The 24080-nt window shown below is 43.8% G+C and overlaps 1 protein-coding gene across 2 annotated transcripts in view; it reads right to left on the reverse strand.

The window, feature by feature from the left end:
- LOC133622523 (uncharacterized) overlaps positions 1-18142 on the reverse strand; it is a 55692-nt gene extending 37550 nt beyond the window's left edge. The window contains exon 1 of one of the 2 annotated variants that reach the window (XM_061985342.1): positions 18113-18142. The gene's annotated coding sequence lies outside the window, so the exon portion shown is untranslated. The remainder of the gene's footprint in view (positions 1-18112) is intronic. The other variant, XM_061985341.1, reaches the window with a different exon arrangement.
- Between the last annotated feature and the right edge of the window lie 5938 nt (positions 18143-24080).

Consider the following 24080-nt stretch of genomic DNA (forward strand, 5'->3'; position numbering starts at 1 on the left):
ACCATAACCTTAACCCTGATCCTAACGCTAACCCCAACCCTAACCCTAACCCTAGCCCTAGCCCTAACCCTAACCCCAACCCTAGCCCTAACCCCAACCCTAACCCTAACACTAAACCGAACCCTAAACCGAACCCTAACCCTAAACCGAACCTTAACCCTAGCCCTAGCCCTAGCTCTAACCCTAGCCCTATCCCTAACCAACTATGTTTCTTTATGCCTAACCCTAACCCCAACCCCAAACCTAACCCTAACCCTAACCCTAACCCTAGCCCTAGCCCTAACCCTAACCCTAACCCTAACCAACTATTTTTCTTTATGCCTAAAACTAACCCTAACCATAACCTTAACCCTAATCCTAACCCTAACCCCAACCCTAACCCCAACCCCAACCCTAACCCTAGCCCTAACTCTAGCCCTAACCCTAACCCCAACCCTAACCCTAAACCGAACCCTAACCCTAGCCCTAGCCCTAGCCCTAGCCCTAGCCCTAGCCCTAACACTATCCCTAACAAACTATGTTCCTTTATGCCTAACCCTAATCCCAACCCCAACCCTAGCCCTAACCCTAACCCTAACCCTAACCCTAACTCTAACCCTAACCAACTATTTTTCTTTATGCCTAACCCTAACCATAACCTTAACCCTGATCCTAACCCTAACCCCAACCCTAACCCTAAACCGAACCCTAACCCTAGCCCTAGCCCTAGCCCTAACCTTAACCCTATCCCTAACCAACTATGTTTCTTTATGTCTAACCCTAACCCAAACCCAAACCCAACCCCAACCCTAGCCCTAGCCCTAACCCTAACCTTAGCCCTAGCCCTAACCCTAACCCTAACCAACTATTTTTCTTTATGCCTAACCCTAACCATAACCTTAACCCTGATCCTAACCCTAACCCCAACCCTAACCCCAACCCTAACCCTAACCCTAACCCTAACTCCAACCCTAACCCTAACCCTAAACTGAACCCTACCCTAGCCCTAGCCTTAGCCCTAGCCCTAACCCTAACCCCAACCCTAACCCTATCCCTAACCAACTATGTTTCTTTATGCCTAACCCTAACCCAAACCCCAACCCCAACCCCAACCCTAGCCCTAACCTTAACCCTAGCCCTAGCCCTAGCCCTAGCCCTAACCCTAACCCTAACCAACTATTTTTCTTTATGCCTAACCCTAACCCTAACCATAACCTTAACCCTGATCCTAACCCTAACCCCAACCCCAACCCCAACCCCAACCCTAACCCTAACCCTAACCCCAACCCCAACCCTAACTCTAACCCTAACCCTAAACCGAACCCTAACCCTAGCCCTAGCCCTAGCCTTAGCCCTAGCCCTAGCCCTAACCCTAACCCAAACCCTATCACCAACCAACTATTTTTCTTTATGCCTAACCCTAACCTTAATCCTAACCATAACCTTAACCCTAATCCTAACCCTAACCCCAACCCCAACCCCAACCCCAACCCTAACCCTAACCCTAACCCCAACCCCAACCCCAACCCTAACTCTAACCCTAACCCTAAACCGAACCCTAACCCTAGCCCTAGCCCTAGCCTTAGCCCTAGCCCTAGCCCTAACCCTAACCCTAACCCTAACCCTAACCCTATCACCAACCAACTATTTTTCTTTATGCCTAACCCTAACCTTAATCCTAACCATAACCCTAACCCTAACCCTAACCCTAACCCTAACCCTAACCCTAACCCCAACCATAACCCTAATCCTAACCCTAACCCCAACCCTAACCCCAACCCCAACCCTAACCCTAACCCTAACCCTAACCCTAACCCTAGCCCCAACCCTAACCCTAACCCTAAACCGAACCTAAACCCTAGCCCTAGCCCTAGCCCTAGCCCTAACCCTAACCCTATCCCTAACCAACTATGTTTCTTTATGCCTAACCCTAACCCTAACCCCAACCCTAGTCCTAGCCCTAGCCCAACCCTAACCCTAGCCCTAGCCCTAACCCTAACCCTAACCCTAACCCTAACCCTAACCCTAACCAAAATTTTCCTTTATGCCTAAAACTAACCCTAACCATAACCATAACCTTAACCCTAATCCTAACCCGAACCCCAACCCTAACCCTAACCCTAACCCTAGCCCTAACCCTAACCCCAACCCTAACCCTAAACCTAACCCTAACCCTAGCCCTAGCCCTAACCCTAACCCTAGCCCTAACAACTATGTTTCTTTATGCCTAACCCTAACCCCAACCCCAACCCCAGCCCTAGCCCTAACCCTAACCCTAGCCCTAACACTAACCCTAACCCTAACCCTACCAACTATTTTTCTTTATGCCTAACACTAACCATAACCTTAACCCTGATCCTAACCCTAACCCCAACCCTAACCCTAACCCTAGCCCTAGCCCTAACCCTAACCCCAACCCTAGCCCTAACCCCAACCCTAACCCTAACACTAAACCGAACCCTAAACCGAACCCTAACCCTAAACCGAAACTTAACCCTAGCCCTAGCCCTAGCTCTAACCCTAGCCCTATCCCTAACCAACTATGTTTCTTTATGCCTAACCCTAACCCCAACCCCAAACCTAACCCTAACCCTAACCCTAGCCCTAGCCCTAACCCTAACCCTAACCCTAACCCTAACCAACTATTTTCCTTTATGCCTAAAACTAACCCTGACCATAACCTTAACCCTAATCCTAACCCTAACCCCAACCCTAACCCCAACCCCAACCCTAACCCTAGCCCTAACTCTAGCCCTAACCCTAACCCTAACCCTATCCCTAAACCGAACCCTAACCCTAGCCCTAGCCCTAGCCCTAACACTATCCCTAACCAACTATGTTTCTTTATGCCTAACCCTAATCCCAACCCCAACCCTAGCCCTAACCCTAACCCTAACCCTAACCCTAACCAACTATTTTTCTTTATGCCTAACCCTAACCATAACCTTAACCCTGATCCTAACCCTAACCCCAACCCTAACCCTAAACCGAACCCTAACCCTAGCCCTAGCCCAAGCCCTAACCCTAACCCTATCCCTAGCCAACTATGTTTCTTTATGTCTAACCCTAACCCAAACCCAAACCCAACCCCAACCCTAGCCCTAGCCCTAACCCTAACCTTAGCCCTAGCCCTAACCCTAACCCTAACCAACTATTTTTCTTTATGCCTAACCCTAACCCTAACCATAACCTTAACCCTGATCCTAACCCTAACCCCAACCCTAACCCCAACCCTAACCCTAACCCTAACTCCAACCCTAACCCTAACCCTAAACCGAACCCTACCCTAGCCCTAGCCTTAGCCCTAGCCCTAACCCTAACCCCAACCCTAACCCTATCCCTAACCAACTATGTTTCTTTATGCCTAACCCTAACCCAAACCCCAACCCCAACCCCAACCCTAGCCCTAACCTTAACCCTAGCCCTAGCCCTAGCCCTAGCCCTAACCCTAACCCTAACCAACTATTTTTCTTTATGCCTAACCCTAACCCTAACCATAACCTTAACCCTGATCCTAACCCTAACCCCAACCCCAACCCCAACCCCAACCCTAGCCCTAGCCCTAACCCTAACCCTAACCCTAACCAACTATTTTTCTTTATGCCTAAAACTAACCCTAACCATAACCTTAACCCTAATCCTAACCCTAACCCCAACCCTAACCCCAACCCCAACCCTAACCCTAGCCCTAACTCTAGCCCTAACCCTAACCCTAACCCTATCCTTAAACCGAACCCTAACCCTAGCCCTAGCCCTAGCCCTAGCCCTAACACTATCCCTAACCAACTATGTTTCTTTATGCCTAACCCTAATCCCAACCCCAACCCTAGCCCTAACCCTAACCCTAACCCTAACCCTAACCAACTATTTTTCTTTATGCCTAACCCTAACCATAACCTTAACCCTGATCCTAACCCTAACCCCAACCCTAACCCTAAACCGAACCCTAACCCTAGCCCTAGCCCTAGCCCTAGCCCTAACCCTAACCCTATCCCTAACCAACTATGTTTCTTTATGTCTAACCCTAACCCAAACCCAAACCCAACCCCAACCCTAGCCCTAGCCCTAACCCTAACCCTAACCTTAGCCCTAGCCCTAACCCTAACCCTAACCAACTATTTTTCTTTATGCCTAACCCTAACCCTAACCATAACCTTAACCCTGATCCTAACCCTAACCCCAACCCTAACCCCAACCCTAACCCTAACCCTAACCCTAACTCCAACCCTAACCCTAACCCTAAACCGAACCCTACCCTAGCCCTAGCCTTAGCCCTAGCCCTAACCCTAACCCCAACTCTAACCCTATCTCTAACCAACTATGTTTCTTTATGCCTAACCCTAACCCAAACCCCAACCCCAACCCCAACCCTAGCCCTAACCTTAACCCTAGCCCTAGCCCTAACCCTAATCCTAACCAACTAATTTTCTTTATGCCTAACCCTAACCCTAACCATAACCTTAACCCTGATCCTAACCCTAACCCCAAACCTAACCCCAACCCTAACCCTAACCCTAGCCCTAACCCTAACCCTGACCCTAACCCCAACCCTAACCCTAACCCTAACCCTAAACCGAATCCTAACCCTAGCCCTAGCCTTAGCCCTAGCCCTAACCCTAACCCTAACCCTAACCCTATCACCAACCAACTATTTTTCTTTATGCCTAACCCTAACCCTAATCCTAACCATAACCTTAACCCTAACCCTAACCCCAACCCCTAACCCTAACCCTAACCCTAACCCTAACCCTCCAATGTTTCTCATTGTATCCCAGTGGGTTGAGTTTTTCCTTGCCCTGATGTGGGATGTTGTTGTGGCTTGTGCAGCCCTTTGAGACACTTGTGATTTAGGGCTATATAAATAAACATTGATTGATTTGATTGATTTATTGTTTTCTTTGTTTAAAAATGTATGTTTTTTTTTTTTTTTTTTTTTACACTTACATGTTACGGTTAATAGTATTCCATCTTTATTTGTTGTTATTTATACTTTTTGAATAAATTATGTGATAATATTCATCAGTCAACTCATTGGTGTTCATTTTCAATCTATCAAGAAAAAAATAATAATATCAAAATCAAATTACAGGATGTTATTTATGTAGTTTGCTAAATTTCCTCAACTGGTGCACTAACATCATGTGGTTTATTTTTTTGTTACTGTGGGAGGTGGGGGTGGGGGGGGGGGGCGTGGCCTGCGGACCTGTCGCTCTGTTAAAGGCAGCAGTCGGGAAGGAGAGGGGAGAGTTTTTGATGGTGGATGTTGGAGAACGAGCACGAACACGAGCGAGAGCGAAAACAGACATCCTGATGAGGGTAAAAGGAACATTTATTGACAAATAAATCTTTGTTCACAAGAATGAACGAGGCTGTCATGTCCATCATTGGTGGTCCAAGGAACCTGGAGGACCTCAACAGTTACATATGTAGCATCATCTACAAAGATACAAATAATTGCTATTGCGACATCTGGTGGACACATTTAGAACAGCAGTTTCTTTCATTCAAAAATTTCGGCTCGTTTTTATACTTAGCAAACTCATGCCGTGGGCCGGATAAAACCTGTTCACGGGCCCGCGGGCCGTACGTTTGACACCCCTGATCTAGATACATGCTAAACACAAATCTGGAACCATCTTTAAATAGACATTTTCTACAACTGGCCTTTGTATTTTGCAGCTTTGACTCAGAAGTGGGAGAGTCGAAAGTAGACTCGTTGCGGTGGGATCAAGAAGCACATTCCCTCCTTTCTACATCAACACTTCCTGTTCAGGAGGCGAGAGGGAGTGAGGGAGAGAATGAGAAGCGCTCATTCAACCCCAACCCTAACCCTAACCCTAACCCTAACCCTAGCCCTAGCCCTAACCCTAACCCTAACCCTAACCCTAGCCCTAGCCCTAGCCCTAACCCTAACCTTAACCCTAACCAACTATTTTTCTTTATGCCTAAAACTAACCCTAACCATAACCTTAACCCTAATCCTAACCCCAACACCAACCCTAACCCTAACCCTAACCCTAGCCCTAACCCTAACCCTAAACCGAACCCTAACCCTAACCCTAGCCCTAGCCCTAACCCTAACCATATCCCTAACCAACTATGTTTATTTATGCCTAACCCAAACCCCAACCCCAACCCCAACCCCAGCCCTAGCTCTAACCCTAACCCTAACCCAAACCCTAGCCCTAGCCCTAACCCTAACCAAGTATTTTTCTTTATGCCTAATCCTAACCCTAACCTTAACCCTTATCCTAACTCTAACCCCAACCCTAACCCTAACCCTAACCCCAACCCTAACCCTAACCCTAAACCGAACCCTAACCCTAGCTCTAGCCCAAGCCTTAGCCCCAACCCTAACCCTAAACCGAACCCTAACCCTAGCCCTAACCCTAACCCTATCCCTAACCAACTATGTTTCTTTATGCCTAACCCTAACCCAAACCCCAACCCCAACCCCAACCCCAACCCTAACCCTAACCCTAGCCCTAACCCTAACCCTAACCCTAACCCTAGCCCTAGCCCTAACCCTAACCCTAACCCTAACCCCAACCCTAACCCTAGCCTTAACCCCAACCCTAACCCTAAACCTAGCCCTAACCCTAACCCTATCCCTAACCAACTATGTTTCTTTATGCCTAACCCTAACCCCAACCCCAACCCCAACCCCAACCCCAACCCTAGCCCTAGCCCTAACCCTAACCCTAGCCCTAGCCCTTACCCTAACCCTAACCAACTATTTTCCTTTATGCCTAACCCTAACCATAACCTTAACCCTGATCCTAACCCTAACCCCAAACCTAACCCCAACTCTAACCCTAACCCTAACCCTAGCCCTAACCCTAACCCCAACCCTAACCCTAAACCGAATCCTAACCCTAGCCCTAGCCCTAGCCTTAGCCCTAGCCCTAACCCTAACCCTAACCCTATCACCAACCAACTATTTTTCTTTATGCCTAACCCTAACCCTAATCCTAACCATAACCTTAACCCTAACCCTAACCCCAACCCCAACCCTAACCCTAACCCTAACTCTAACCCTAACCCTAACCCTCCAATGTTTCTCATTGTATCCCAGTGGGTTGAGTTTTTTCCTTGCCCTGATGTGGGATGTTGTTGTGGCTTGTGCAGCCCTTTGAGACACTTGTGATTTAGGGCTATATAAATAAACATTGATTGATTTGATTGATTTATTGTTTTCTTTGTTTAAAAATGGAGCTTGATAGACATAGGTGGCACTTTGATGTAGGCATAAAATCTACAGTATGGAGATAAAGATAAAGTACCAATGTGCATTGCACTAGAGCTCAAGTGCTATGTGCTAAAAAAAGTGCTAACCTATGTATTAAAATTCTATTGCACATTGTTGGTCAGCTTAATGGAGGCTGGGACAAATGATAATTTAAGGCGGTTAGATTTGCATAGTGGGACCCGGAGTCTTCTCCCTGATGGCAGGGTTCCATATTCAGGAAAGAGTGGGTGTTGTGAGTTGGAAATAATTTTCTTAGCTTTTTTCCTAACTGCCTGCTCATAGATGCTCTGTATAGGCTCATATTCTTTCCTCCCTACGATTTTCATTGCCGTTTTATGCATGCCGGCCAGTTTGCTTTTTAGCTTAACGGTTAGGTTGCCAAACCATGAGGTGATCCCGTATCTAATGATGCTCTCTACAATGGCACGGTAGAAAATCATCATGATGTGGCTGCTTACGCCGTACAATCTTAATCTTCGCCAAAAATATAGCCTCTGTTGCAGTCTATTGCACAGTTTGTCAATATGTGTCTTCCAGCAGAGAAGATTATCAATATGAACCCCTAAATATTTATATGAGGATACCTGGGTGATTTCCTGATTTTTGATGACCACTGGCTCATGGTCAGTCACTTTCCTCGGATCCAAAACCATTTCCTGTGTCTTGGTCACATTTAAAATAAGATGGTTAGTGTCACACCACCTAATAAATAGGTCTATCTCGTCTTGGTACACAGAGGGGTCCGTATCCTTGTGTAGAAGGCTTAGGAGCAGGGTATCGTCCGCAAATGATCTAATCTGATGTGCCCAAGCCCCCTGCCATCTGTTCTTGGATGCTAGTTCATTAATGCTCAGGCTTTGAGCTGAGGCAACCTTCATTATCGAACGAAGGTGTTCATCAGTCATTATATCTCGTAGCCCACCCGGACCACAGTCTTGGGCGCGTGCCTTAAAGACACTGCCTTTAATCAAATCAAATCAAATCAAATCAACTTTATTTATAAAGCACATTTGAAATTTACCACAGGGGTAGCCAAAGTGCTGTACAATGGACAGGTTAAAAGATAAAACGAGTACCGAGCAAACACAACACAACACAAACAGAACACGATAAAAAAAAAAAAAAAAAAAAATAAAAAAAATAAAATAATGTCCGCTATGAGCTGTCGTCAAGTCCGCTTTTCATCCATTCTAACAACGTGCCGGCCCAGTCACAAGATATGTGCGGCTTCTGTACGCACACACACGGGAATGCAAACGCATACTTGTTCAACAGCGATACAGGTTACACTGAGGGTGCTCGTATAAACAACTTTAACAGTGTTACAAATATACGCCACACTGTGAACCCACACCAAACAAGAATGACAAACACATTTCGGGGGGGAACATCCGCACCGTAACACAACATAAACACAACAGAACAAACACCCAGAATTAACTCTTCGGGACGCTATAATATACACCCCATAAAATAATAAATAATAATAAATAATGATAAAAAATAAAAAATACAAGTATTTTACACTCATTTTAATCATGCATTTAGTGTTGTCCCGATACCAATATTTTGGTACTGGTACTAAAATTATTTCGATACTTTTCGGTACTTTTCTAAATAAAGTGGACCAAAAAAAATGGCATTATTGGCTTTATTTTAATAAAAAATCTTAGGGTACATTAAACATATGTTTCTTATTGCAAGTTTGTCCTTAAATAAAATAGTGAACATACAAGACTAGAGATGTCCGATAATGGCTTTTTTTTTGCCGATATCCGATATTCCGATATTGTCCAACTCTTAATTACCGATTCCGATATCAACCAATACCGATATATACAGTGGTGGAATTAACACATTATTATGCCTAATTTTGTTGTGATGATTAAACAATGTAACTTTACCATGAATTGATTAACGTGGACCTCGACTTAAACAAGTTGAAAAACTTATTGGGGTGTTACCATTGAGTGGTCAATTGTACGGAATATGTACTGTACTGTGCAATCTATTAATACAAGTTTCCATCAATCAATCAAAAACAAGGTTTTCCAAAATAAGAGAACAACTTCAACTCCAGTTATGGAAAAAAGTGCCAACATGGCACTGGCATATTTATTATTGAAGTCACAAAGTGCATTATTTTTTTTTTAACATGCCTCAAAACAGCAGCTTGGAATTTGGGACATGCTCTCCCTGAGATAATCCTGATACCCACTACAACTATGGGAAATACTATACTTTGACTTTCACAAAGTGCATTATGTTTTTTTTTTTTTAATCATGCCTCAAAACAACAGCTACAAAAACAATGAAGGCACACAGCTTCAGTCCAGAGTATACTAGAGCATACTTGCCAACCTTGAGACCGCCAATCCGAATTCTAGAGATGGGGGGGGGGGGGGGGGGGGGGGTGTATTGTAGCGTCCCGGAAGAGTTACTGCTGCAAGGGGTTCTGGGTATTTGTTCTGTTGTGTTTATGCTGTGTTACGGTGCGGATGTTCTCCCGAAATGTGTGTGTCATTCTTGTTTGGTGTGGGTTCACAGTGTGGCGCATATTTGTAACAGTGTTTAAGTTGTTTATACCGTCACTGTGACCTGTATGGCTGTTGACCAAGTATGATTGCATTCACTTATGTGGGTGTGTAAAAGCTGCATATATTATATGACTGGGCCGGCACGCTGTTTGTATGGAGGAAAAGCGGACGTGACGACAGGTTTTAGAGGACGCTAAAGACAGTGCCTTTACGGCACGCCCCCAATATTGATGTCCGGGTGGAAATCGGGAGAAATTCGGGTGAATGGTTGCCCCGGGAGATTTTCGGGAGGGGCACTGAATTCGGGAGATTCCCGGGAAAATCAAGGGGTTGGAACCGACACCGATAATTTCCGATATTACATTTTAAAGCATTTATCGGCCGATAATATATAACATCTCTATAAAAGACAACTTGTCTTTTAGTAGTAAGTAAACAATCAAAGGCTCCTAATTTAGCTGCTGACAGCTAAATTAGCTAGATTTTCCATTCTATTATTTTGTCAACATTATTAAGGACAAGTGGTAGAAAATGAATTATTAATCTACTTGTTCATTTACTGTTAATATCTGCTTTCTTTCTCTTTTAACATGTTCTATCTACACTTCTGTTAAAATGTAATAATCACTTATTCTTCTCTTGTTTGGATGCTTTACATTAGTTTTGGATGATACCACAAATTTGGGTATCGATCCGATACCAAGTAGTTACAGCATCATACATTGGTCATATTCAAAGTCCTCATATGTCCAGGGACATATTTCCTGAGTTTATAATTACATACTTGCCAACCTTGAGACCTCCGATTTCGGGAGGTGGGGGGCTGGGGGCGTGGTCGGGGGCGGGGCGGGGCGTGGTTGGGGGCGTGGTTAAGAGGGGAGGAGTATATTGACAGCTAGAATTCACCAAGTCAAGTATTTCATACATATATATATATATATATATATATATATATATCTACATCCTGAAAATATGCAAACAAAACTGTGGTTGGATAATTGATACTTCAAACTTGCATAAATAAATATTAAGGAATATACCATACCATACCATACCAACTTTATTTATAAAGCCCTTTAAAAACAAGCACAGTTGAAAAACAAAGGGCTGTACACCACAAAGAAATAGAGGCAAAGGACAGACTAAAAAATAACATTTAAAACAGAAATAAAAATACACAATTAAAAAGCAAATATAAATTACCCTAAGAACAGTTTGTTAGATAAAAACAGTTTAAAAGTTAAAGACAGTTCAAAAAGTTAAAAGCTAAAAACAGTTCAAAGTCTCATGCTGGGTTAAAAGCCAGTGAATAAAAATGGGTTTTAAGAAGGGTCTTGAAAATAGCCAAAGAAGGGGCCTGTCTCACATGGAGAGGGAGATCGTTCCAGAGTTTGGGACCCGCAACAGAGAAAGCTCTGTCCCCTCTGAGCTTGCGCTTTGTTTTGGGTACCTCCAGGATCAGCTGATCAGCTGACCTGAGGGACCGGGTGGGGGCATAAAGATGGAGCAGCTCAGAGAGGTAAGGTGGGGCAAGACCACGTAAGGATTTAAAAACGAGTAAGATAATCTTAAAATGGACTCTAAAAGACACAGGCAGCCAGTGGAGGGAGGCTAAAACAGGAGTAATGTGCTCTCTTTTTCTTGTGTTAGTTAAAAGTCGGGCAGCTGCATTTTGGACCAGCTGCAGACGTGAGAGGGAGGACTGACTAATTCCAAAATATAAAGAGTTACAGTAATCCAGCCGAGATGTAGTAAAGGCATGGATTACTGTCTCTAACTGTTGCCTAGAAAGAAGGTTTTTAACCTTGGCCAGCTGACGTAAATAAAAAAAGCTGGCTTTCACCACTGTGCCAATCTGACGGTCCAATTTAAAATTACAGTCAATACGAAAGCCCAGGTTGGTGACCATGGGCTTAACGTGCAAAGCCAAAGGGCCAAAGTCAACAGGGGGGAGCTCACAGGTACCACTAGGTCCAAACACTATTACTTCTGTCTTCTTTTCATTAAAATTTAAGAAGTTTAGGGCCATCCAGGCCTTGATATCCTCAAGACAGGCAAGTAATGGCTGTATTGAAGAGGCATGATTTCTCTTTAATGGAAAATACATTTGTGTGTCATCGGCATAACAATGAAAAGAAATATCATGCTTTCTTAGGATTGAGCCCAGGGGAAGTAAATAAATAGAAAAGAGAAGTGGTCCCAAAACTGAGCCTTGTGGGACCCCACATGTCAAGGGAGCAACGGAGGATTCAGATCCAGCAACATTCACAGAGAAGGTCCTGTTAGTCAAATAGGACTTCAGCCAACTCAAAGCAGTACCACAGATGCCCACTTGATGCTGCAGGCGTCTAATTAAAATATTATGGTCCACCGTATCAAATGCTGCTGTTAGATCCAGTAAAACTAAAATTACATGATCACCTAAATCTGTTGCTCGAAAGATGTCATTAAAAACCCTTAATAAAGCTGACTCGGTACTATGGAGGGGTTTAAACCCAGACTGAAAGACTTCTAAAATATCACAGTCCTCTAAAAAAGTGTTTAACTGGGTAAAAACAATCTTCTCCAAAATCTTTGAGAGGAAAGACAGCTTAGAAATGGGTCTAAAATGGGCTAAAACTGAACTGTCCAGACCAGGTTTCTTTAAAAGCGGTTGAACCACGGCGTGTTTAAAACTGGTAGGAACTACTCCAGAAAACAGACTGCTATTTAAAATATTAAGAACAGGCTGCCCTATGCAAGAAAACACTTCATTAAAAAAGGTAGGAGGGACAGCATCATGGGGGGAACCTGAGGGCTTCATATGATGAGTTAACTCTTGTTAATATAACATAACTTGGCTTCTGAGAGCTTCAAAATGTAGTGAATAAAATACTAAAGTTGTTGATGAACAAGCAATTATTTTAATAATTAAATATGGTCATTTTAAATGAATTATTATGATAATTTAAAATTAATTATTTCAAATATGTTTATTTTAATGTAAAATTCTATGGCTGGATGTAATAAGGAGTCAGAAAAAATAAAAATTAAAATACAATTAATTTTGATGTTTTTAGCAAAATATAGTAAACATTTATTTTTTATTTTTTATTTTTTTATTTAAATTAATAAATATATTTATTTTTAGGTAAGATAAACATAATAATACAATGTATCTCTAGTCTGGATGATTTAGTTCTTGTCACCCTGTTGTCCTCCCGTCGTGAAAAAAGGCTGTCCTCACTCAGGTCCGCATGGAGCTGGAGGGGGCGTGGCCTCCAGCTCCGGCTGAAAATCGGGAGATTTTCGGGAGAATATTTGTCCCGGGAGGTTTTCGGGAGAGGCGCTGAATTTCGGGAGTCTCCCGGAAAATTCGGGAGTGTTGGCAAGTATGTAATTACAATATGAATTAAAAAAAAAGAAAAACGATTTTGTGACGTAATCATAGTAGAATCGACTAGATACGCCATTGTACTTGGTATCATTACAGTGGATGTCAGGTGTATTTGCTTTGAATTTGTTTATTTGAAGGACAATGTGCAGTTACATTAAGAAGATGGCTGCACCAGATTTAGCACCATGCTAATCTCCATCAGTATTTGTTTACATTCAGGGTGCTAGCTTGCTGTTAGCGGTTAGCTATCGCATCCTCCTACGGTGTGTAGTGAAGCATGTTTAGCTATACATCGTCGTGCAGGGATGATACTTGTAAGAAACGTACTTTATTTGTCGCCACGGAGGCGAGGATTAGTGATTTAGAAGTAGCTAAAACACTGCCGATTGCGAATGGACGTTCACCGCTAACTAGCTAGCCATGTCTTAAAACACCTCTTCCTGAGGGCGTTTCTGTCATGATCCGTGGTCCGGATTTTGTTATGTTCTGTTAGTTTTAGACTCCATAGTTCCTGTTTTTGTGCACCCTTGTTTGTTTTAGTTACCATGGTGACTTATTAGTTTCACCTGCCTTTGGTGTTGGGGACACGCACCTGCTCTAATCAAGAGACCATTATTTAAGCCTGTCTTTGCCAGTCAGTCGTCCTGGCGTCATTGCTTGTTTCACGCGATATCATAGTTCATGCTGCTCGTTTTCATGTCCGATTCCAAGTTAATGCTAGTTGTTCGATTCATGCCGTGTCCACGTAAGTGTTAGTTGTTTCATGCCACAGTAAGTCTTGTTTGTTCCATGCTATAGTCCAGGGGTCGGCAACCTTTACCAGTCAAAGAGCCATTTTGACCAGTTTCACAAATTGAAGATAACAATGGGAGCCACAAAAATTTTTTGAAATTTAAAATGAAATAACACTGCATGAAAAGTATTTTTTTTGCTTTGTGCTATGTATAAACCAGGGGTCTAAGACACGCTGCCCATACCTTAATATGGAATTTGAATGCTGGTGCGGCACGCGGGTTTTATATGATTGGCGCTTGTCAGCGTCATGCGTACCGTGATGGTACAGCGTATAGCACCCACTTCAACCAGCGTGCCTGATCAGCCACACATTGTATGGGGCTTCCGCTTGATCACGTGGGTGATCAGCAAGGCATACTTGCTCAACAACCACAGAGGTTACACTGACAGTGGCGGTATAAAAAAAACAAACTTTAACACTCTCACTAATAATGCGCCACACTGTGAAACCACACCAAACAAGAATGACAAACACATTTCGGGAGAACATCTGCACCGTAACACAACATAAACACAACAGGACAAATACCCAGAATCCCATGCAGCCCTAACTCTTCCGGGCTACATTATACACCCCCGCTACCAAACCCCGCCCACCTCAACCGACGCACAGCGGGGGTATTGATGTGTGAGGGAGCAGGGTTGGGGTGGGGGCGGGGTTTGGTGATAGCAGGGGTGTATAATGTAGCCCAGAAGAGTCAGGGCTGCATGGGATTCTGGGTATTTGTTCTGTTGTGTTTATGTTGTGTTAAGGTGCAGATGTTCTCTCGAAATGTGTTTGTCATTCTTGTTTGGTTTTGGTTCAAAGTGTGGCGCATTATTAGTTATTATCGTTACGTCTCGTCTCGACTACTGTAACGTATTATTTTCGGGTCTCCCTATGTCTAGCATTAAAAAATTACAGTTGGTACAAAATGCGGCTGCTAGACTTTTGACAAGAACAAGAAAGTTTGATCATATTACGCCTATGCTGGCTCACCTGCACTGGCTTCCTGTGCACTTAAGAAGTGACTTCAAGGTTTTACTACTTACGTATAAAATACTACACGGTCTAGCTCCGTCCTATCTTGTCGATTGCATTGTACCATATGTCCCGGCAAGAAATCTGCGTTCAAAGAACTCCGGCTTATTAGTGATTCCCAGAGCCCAAAAAAAGTCTGCGGGCTATAGAGCGTTTTCTATTGGGGCTCCAGTACTATGGAATGCCCTCCCGGTAACAATTAGAGATGCTACCTCAGTAGAAGCATTTAAGTCCCATCTTAAAACTCATTTGTATACTCTAGCCTTTAAATAGCCCCCCTGTTAGACCAGTTGATCTGCCGTTTCTTTTCTTTTCTCCTCTGCTCCCCTTTTCCTTGAGGGGGGGGGGGGGGGTGGGGGGGCACAGGTCCGGTGGCCATGGATGAAGTGCTGGCTGTCCAGAGTCGGGACCCGGGGTGGACCGCTCGCCTGTGCATCGGCTGGGAACATCTCTACGCTGCTGACCCGTCTCCGCTCGGGATGGTGTCCTGCTGGCCCCACTATGGACTGGACTCTTACTATTATGTTGGATCCACTATGGACTGGACTCTCACAATATTATGTCAGACCCACTCGACATCCATTGCTTTCGGTCTCCCCTAGAGGGGGGGGGGGGTTACCCACATATGCGGTCCTCTCCAAGGTTTCTCATAGTCATTCACATCGACGTCCCACTGGGGTGAGTTTTTCCTTGCCCGTATGTGGGCTTTGTACCGAGGATGTCGTTGTGGCTTGTGCAGCCCTTTGAGACACTTGTGATTTAGGGCTATATAAATAAAGATTGATTGATTGATTGATTAGTAAGAGTGTTAAAGGTGTTTTATATGGTCACCGTCAGTGTAACCTGTGTGGCTGTTGACCAAGTATGCCTTGCTGTCACGTACGTGTGCAAGCAGAAGATGCATACTACATAACAATGGGTTGGGCTGGCACGCTGTTAATACAGATTGTAGAGGGCGCCAAATGCTGTACCATCATGGCACACCCTTATTGTAACTGTTAGGGTGAAAATCGGAAAATATTAATCCCGGGAGTTTTCTGCGAGAGGCATTGAAATCCGGAAGTCTCCCGGGAAAATCGGGGGTCGGCAAAGTAAGCTACTGAGCCGCATCAGAGTGATCAAAGAGCTGCATGCGGCTCCGGAGCCGCGGGTTGCTGACCCCTGCCATAGTCCATGCTAAGTGTTTAGCTTCTATGTTTCCTGCGTTAAGTTTTTTTTTGTTCGTTTGCTTCTCGTGTGAACGGCACGATTTTCTTTTGTTTGGTTCCAGTCTTTGTGATGTGTAGGATTAATTGAGAAAATAAATATGTTCCTACCTGCAAGCCTTGTCCGGAATAGTCCGTTTGCATCCCGGGAGAACAACCCTCGCAGTAAGCTGCGACCCCCTCGCCCCCGTCGTGACAGTTTCAGTATTATAACTTAACCATTATCATTGGTTTTTAAGCCAAAATGCGTCCGTTCTCCCTTTTCTGTCTCCACACTGTGTCTGCTTGCAACCAATGTTCCCTCTAATTGTTCATGTGTGTGAGCAAACGCAAAAACTCCCTGAGCATTCAGTGGAGCCCATGTGAGCAACATCAGATGTGCACACTGTGGCTACACCAGCAGCACACCTGTCCCAAAACTGACTAAATGACAAGTTCAATCTCCATCCATCCATCCATTTTCTACCGCTTTCCCCTTTCGGGGTGGCGGGGGGTGCTGGAGCCTATCTCAGCTGCATTCGGGCGGAAGGCGGCGGACACCCTGGACAAGTCCCCACCTCATCGCAGGGCCAACATAGATAGACAGACAACATTCTCTTATTATTATAATCAAATGACAGCAGTCATTTCCAGTTCTAATATAAGTGTTTAGGCCCACTTACAATGACAGTAACAAAAATTATTGTTTTTCATGAACTGTGTACTTGTATTGTTTGTCTGGGTGGAGGTCCTGCTTTGGAAATAATGTGTACCCCTTTCAGACATTGCATTTAGTTCCCATTAAAACATTCACATGTTGCACAATGAGATGTAAGCAGGGGATCATGTGTACATTCCTGCAACTTCCTGCTTGTAAAAAATATATTTTTATTAGTATTTATTTAATATTCTAACAGCATTTCATGATTAATATTTATAATTTAAGATTCCTAATAAATGACATTAGAATAAGCACACATTTGATTGGTAAATCGTAGTGTAACGACCTGGAATTACACTTTATGTGTGGTGTTGGAGTTGTCCTACTTTTTGTGTGGCTGTAAACACATCATTGGCTAAGTGCCTTATATGTGCATGTGTTGGCGCAAGTGAGAAAGAGCGAGCGGCTGCTGTTGATATAACAAAGTTGCTTTTGGTTTGGTTTGTACTGCAGAAAATGACCAGTTTTGCTAGATATCATATTTTTTACTAATGTTTTGGTGATGTGTTTATGGCCGACAATACAGAGTTTTTGCTCAGTAAAGTGATGGATGGAATTCATGTCCTCAAAGCGTCTCGACAGACGTTACAATATTTGAACAATGATGACGAAAACTGTTTTCTCTGTCGTGTCCGTGTGTCGAAAATTGTTATGCGCTTATTTTTTTATTTGATGTTGTGCGTGGCATAGATTTGCCGTGCGCAGAGGACGCTTGAGCAGTGCGCGATTGACAAGGCACACACCTTAGGGGGAACATTGGACGTGACCGGTACTTTTCAAGCAGAGTATAGTACCATTTTTGATTCATTAGTACCGCGATACTATACTAGTATCGGTATACCGTAAAACCCTAGTATAGCACTTTACATTATACATCACATTCACCCATTCACACACAGATAGCGGAGCCTGTCGTGCGAGCCTCTAACCGAGACCAATCCCGAGCAAGGTGGGTGAAGTGTCTTGCCCAAGGACACAAACCAGGAACCCTCAAGTTGCTCTCCCACCTGAGCCGCGCCACCTAAAAGACCCAGTTTGTGCACAAGGAAGAAACAAGAAGCACAAGAAGCACCACTTCTAGTCCCAGGTCACCGTCCTGGGTTTTTTTTCATTTGCACATGGAAACTTCCAAAGGACGCCAGAGAGTGACGAACGTTTTCAATCATCTGCACCGTTGGGTTCCCAAAGAGTCGATGCGGCATAGCAGGCGACAACAAAGTACTCTGAAAGCTGAATGATGCACGTCTTACCTTCACGTGTTGCTGCTGCAGCTGCATGGAGGACGTCGCACAGAATTAAGAAGCTGTGGAAGCTTTTATGCGCCAGAGGGAGGAGCTGCATGAGTAGAGGGGGGGGGGGGAACCCAAACACAAAGAGAACTGGATCTGTTTTAGGGAAAAGGCACAGACAAGGAAAATACTGTCATGTATTTCTCTTGGCCAAGCTTCCAGTCATTTCATTTACAGTCGCCATCAAAAGTTTGCATACATAATGTCATGGCTGTCTTGAGTTTCCAATAATGTCTACAACTCTTACTTTTTTTGTGATAGAGTGATTGGAGCACATACATGTTGGTAGTATTATGCTCTGGGCCTGTTTTGCTGCCAATGGAACTGGTGCTTTACAGAGAGTAAATAGGACAATGAAAAAGGAGGATTATCTCCAAATTCTTCAGGACAACCTAAAATCATCAGCCCGGAGGTTGGGTCTTGGGCGCAGTTGGGTGTTCCAACAGGAAAATGACCCCAAACACACGTCAAAAGTAGTAAAGGAATGGCTAAATCAGGCTAGAATTAAGATCTTAGAATGGCCTTCCCAAAGTCCTGACTTAAACGTGTGGACAATGCTCAAGAAACAAGTCCATGTCAGAAAATCGTAAGCACAATTACAATTATTCCGTACATTAAGCGAACTGTTGAGTTTTCAGAAAATGAAAGGAGTTTAAGTGCGCCTTTTAGTCGGAAAAATACGGTAAGTGTTATTTGTAATAATAAAACCAAAATGTTAATGTAGCATTTAAAAATGAGCTGATCTTGATAACTGGGCTGTCCAGTTTTTACATTTTCATTTGTCATTACAATCCTGAGTCTCATTTGCAAATACTATACAGTAGAGTTTGTATGCAGCAATTCCAAGACGCTGTGTTGCCTTGTTAGGAAGTAGCCTTTGCCATGAAGTTGAATGCACTAGTCTAGTCCTATGTTGTGCCCTACAAAGTGTTTACAAGCTTCTGGCAAAGTGGTAAAGGAATGGCTAGAATTAAGGTTTTAGAATGGCCTTCCCAAAGTCCTCACTTAAACGTGTGGACAATGCTGAAGAAACAAGTCCATGTCGACAAATGTAGCTGCGCTGCACCAATTCTGTGAAGAGGAGTGGTCACAAATTCAACCAGAATCTTGCCAGAAGTTTGTGGATGGCTACCAAAAGTGAAACTTGCCAAAGGACATGTAAGCAAATATTAACCCTAGTGTCCAAATAACTCTAAATGTAGTCCTTGTTACTTAGAATATGTTCCACGAGTGTCCAAATAAATGGGTTGTACCGTATTTTCCGCACTATAAGGCGCACCTAAAAACCACAATTTTTCTCAAAAGCTGACAGTGCGCCTAATAACCCGGTGCACTTTATTACGATTCATTTTCATAAAGTTTCGGTCTCGCAACTTCGGTAAACAGCCGCCATCTTTTTTCCCGGTAGAACAGGAAGCGCTTCTTCTTCTACGCAAGCAACCGCCAAGGAAAGCACCCGCCCCCATAGAACAGGAAGCGCTTCACCCGCCCCCGGAAGAAGAAGAAAAAACGCGCGGATATCACCGTACGTTTCATTTCCTGTTTACATCTGTAAAGACCACAAAATGGCTCCTACAAAGGACAAGGATCCGGTTCATAAAAAGACGCAATCTCTCCATCCGCACACGGATTACTACCGTATTTCACAGCAACTGATATTCCTGTGAACCGCACTGTGGAACGGGAGCACGTACGGTGAATATTCGCACCACAGGGAATGAGAAGTCATCCTTCACTGTGGTTCTAGCTTGCCATGCTAACTTCCACCCAGGGTGATATTCAAAAGGAAGACCTTGCCAAAAGAGACCTTTCCAGCCGGCGTCATCATAAAAGCTAACTCGAAGGGATGGATGGATGAAGAAAAGATGAGCGAGTGGTTAAGGGAAGTTTACGCGAAGAGGCCGGGTGGCTTTTTTCACACAGCTCCGAAGGCGAACACACCTTCACTAAGACGGGCAGACAGCGCCGGTCGACATACGCCAACATCTGCCAGTGGATCGTAAATGCCTGGGCAGATATTTCGGTCACAACTGTGGTCCGAGCTTTCCGGAAGGCAGGATTCACAGAACTGCTGCACAACAACAGCGACACTGAATCCGATGACTTCGACGAGGCGGAGCCGGCCATTTTTGGATCCCACGCTTGCGCAACTTTTCAATTCGGACACCGAAGACGAAGAATTTGAAGGATTTACGAATGAAGAATAACTTCAGAAGGTGAGCGCTATGTTTATTTTGTGTGTTGTGACATTAACGTTCGAGCAACATTATGTTGCTATTTATTGCTCTACACCATTTTGAATTTTACTATGTTTGTGATTGCACATTTGCGTACATTTTGGGACAGAGTTGTTAGAACGCTGGTTTTCAATATATTATTAAAGTTTGACTGAACTATCTGACTGTTTTTTTGACATTCACTTTAGCGCAGCGTAGGCGCGGCTTATAGTCCGGGGCGGCTTATTGGTGGACAAAATTATGAAATATGTAATTCATAGAAGGTACGGCTAATAATCCGGTGCGCCTTATAGTGCGGAAAATACGGTACTTGTATAGCGCTTTTCTACCTTCAAGGTACTCAAAGCGCTTTGACACTACTTCCACATTTACCCATTCACACACACATTCACACACTGATGGAGGGAGCTGCCATGCAAGGCGCTAACCAGCACCCATCAGGAGCAAGGGTGAAGTGTCTTGCTCAGGACACAACGGACATGACGAGGTTGGTACTAGGTGGGGATTGAACCAGGGACCCTCGGGTCGCGCACGGCCACTCTTCCACTGCGCCACGTTAGTTAGAATATGTTCCCCCAGTGTCCAAATAACTCTAAATTAAGTCTTTGTTACTTAGAATATGTTCCCCTAGTATCCAAATAACTCTAAATTAAGTCTTTGTTACTTAAAATATGTTCCCCGAGTGTCCAAATAACTCTAAATTAAGTCTTTGTTACTTAAAATATGTTCCCCTAGTGTCCAAATAACTCTAAATTAAGTCTTTGTTACTTAAAATATGTTCCCCGAGTGTCCAAATAACTCTAAATTAAGTCTTTGTTACTAAAAATATGTTCCCCTAGTGTCCAAATAACTCTAAATGTAGTCCTTGTTACTTAGAATATGTTCCACGAGTGTCCAAATAAATGGGTTGTACTTGTATAGCGCTTTTCTACCTTCAAGGTACTCAAAGCGCTTTGACACTACTTCCACATTTACCCATTCACACACACATTCACACACTGATGGAGGGAGCTGCCATGCAAGGCGCTAACCAGCACCCATCAGGAGCAAGGGTGAAGTGTCTTGCTCAGGACACAACGGACATAACGAGGTTGGTACTAGGTGGGGATGGAACCAGGGACCCTCGGGTCGCGCACGGCCACTCTTCCACTGCGCCACGTTAGTTAGAATATGTTCCCCCAGTGTCCAAATAACTCTAAATTAAGTCTTTGTTACTTAGAATATGTTCCCCTAGTGTCCAAATAACTCTAAATGTAGTCTTTGTTGCTTAGAATATGTTCCCCTAGTGTCCAAAAAACTCTAAATGAAGTCTTTGTTGCTTAGAATATTTTCCCCTAGTGTCCAAATAACTCTAAATTAAGTCTTTGTTACTTAGAATATGTTCCCCTAGTGTTCAAATAACTCTAAATTAAGTCTTTGTTACTTAGAATATGTTCCCCTAGTGTTCAAATAACTCTAAATTAAGTCTTTGTTACTTAGAATATGTTCCCCTAGTGTTCAAATAACTCTAAATTAAGTCTTTGTTACTTAGAATATGTTCCCCTAGTGTTCAAATAACTCTAAATTAAGTCTTTGTTACTTAGAATATGTTCCCCCTTCCCAAAGTCCTCACTTAAACGTGTGGACAATGCTGAAGAAACAAGTCCATGTCGACAAATGTAGCTGCGCTGCACCAATTCTGTGAAGAGGAGTGGTCACAAATTCAACCAGAATCTTGCCAGAAGTTTGTGGATGGCTACCAAAAGTGAAACTTGCCAAAGGACATGTAAGCAAATATTAACATTGCTGTATGTATACTTTTGACCCATTTTCAGAAGACCCATAATAAATTCATAAAAGAACCAAACTTCATGAAAGTTTTTTCGTGACCAACAAGTATGTGCTCCAATAACTCTATCACAAAAAAAATAAGAGTTGTTGAAATCATTCTAAACCATACTTGCCAACCCTCCCGAATTTTCCGGGAGACTCCCGAATTTCAGTGCCTCTCCCGAAAATCTCCCGGGACAACTATTCTCCCGAAAATCTCCCGATTTCCGGCCGGATAACTATATTGGGGGCGTGCCTTAAAGGCACTGCCTTTAATGTCGTCTCTCACCTGAAAAGGAGACTATTTTATATGTCTCCGTTATCCATAGGTTTATCTATAACCCATACGTTCATACACTGACACATAACATCCGGATTCCCATCATGCATTGCTTCAAAACTACGGCAAGTAGTAATGTCCAAAATTTCCAGCCGGTCAAACAATATTGGGGGTGTGCCTTAAAGGCACTGCCTTTAGCGTCCTCTCACCTGAAAAGGAGACTATTATATATGTCTCCGTTATCCATAGGTTCATCTATAACCCATAACACGGTGGCCGAATGGTTATAGTCACTCATGAACGGTCAGAGAAGCACAAGGCTGGTCACAGTCCAGTATTATGGGCCACCTTGCAAGCAACATCCCGTTCTCATTTGCGGATGTTTTCAACAAATCCGTGAAGGATATGTTCCCGGATTCAGAGATCGCTCGCCGGTACTCAAATGGCAGAACAAAGGCTACTCAAATAGTGAAAGGTAAGTGTTATTTTTTTTAAAGGGGAACATTATCACAATTTCAGAATGGTCAAAACCATTAAAAATCAGTTCCCAGTGGCTTACTTTATTTTTCGAAGTTTTTTTCAAAATTTTACCCATCACGCAATATCCCTAAAAAAAGCTTCAAAGTGCCTGATTTTAACCATCGTTATATACACCCGTCCATTTTCCTGTGACGTCACACAGTGATGCCAACACAAACAAACATGGCGGAAAGAACAGCAAGCTATAGCGACATTAGCTCGGATTCAGACTCGGATTCCAGCGGCTTAAACGATTCAACAGATTACGCATGTATTGAAACGGATGGTTGTAGTGTGGAGGCAGGTAGCGAAAACGAAATTGAAGAAGAAACTGAAGCTATTGAGCCATATCGGTTTGAACCGTATGCAAGCGAAACCGACGAAAACGACACGACAGCCAGCGACACGGGAGAAAGCGAGGACGAATTCGGCGATCGCCTTCTAACCAACGATTGGTATGTGTTTGTTTGGCATTAAAGGAAACTAACAACTATGAACTAGGTTTACAGCATATGAAATACATTTGGCAACAACATGCACTTTGAGAGTGCAGACAGCCCAATTTTCATCAATTAATATATTCTGTAGACATACCCTCATCCGCTCTCTTTTCCTGAAAGCTGATCTGTCCAGTTTTGGAGTTGATGTCAGCAGGCCAGGGAAGCTAGGGTCGATATTCTTCTCTTGATCACCTTCGGTGGCATAAGGGACGGTGTGAGCCAAGACATCCAGGGGGTTTAGCTCGCTCGTCTGCGGGAACAAACTGCCGCCATTGCTTGCCGTGCTACCGAGGTCCTTTGTCTCTGAATTGCTCACACACTCCGGCAGATTCAATGGGGGTCTGGCGGCAGATTTCTTTGACTTTATCGTTGGAAATGCATCTGCTTTGAGTGTCGCAGGATATCCACACATTCTTGCCATCTCTGTCGTAGCATAGCTTTCGTCGATAAAGTGTGCGGAACAAACGTCCAATTGCTTGCCACTTTCGCATCTTTGGGCCACTGGTGCAACTTGAATCCGTCCCTGTTCGTGTTGTTACACCCTCCGACAACACACCGACGAGGCATGATGTCTCCAAGGTACG

This window comes from Nerophis lumbriciformis, linkage group LG23 (genome assembly GCF_033978685.3).
Source record: "Nerophis lumbriciformis linkage group LG23, RoL_Nlum_v2.1, whole genome shotgun sequence".
NCBI lineage: Eukaryota > Metazoa > Chordata > Actinopteri > Syngnathiformes > Syngnathidae > Nerophis > Nerophis lumbriciformis.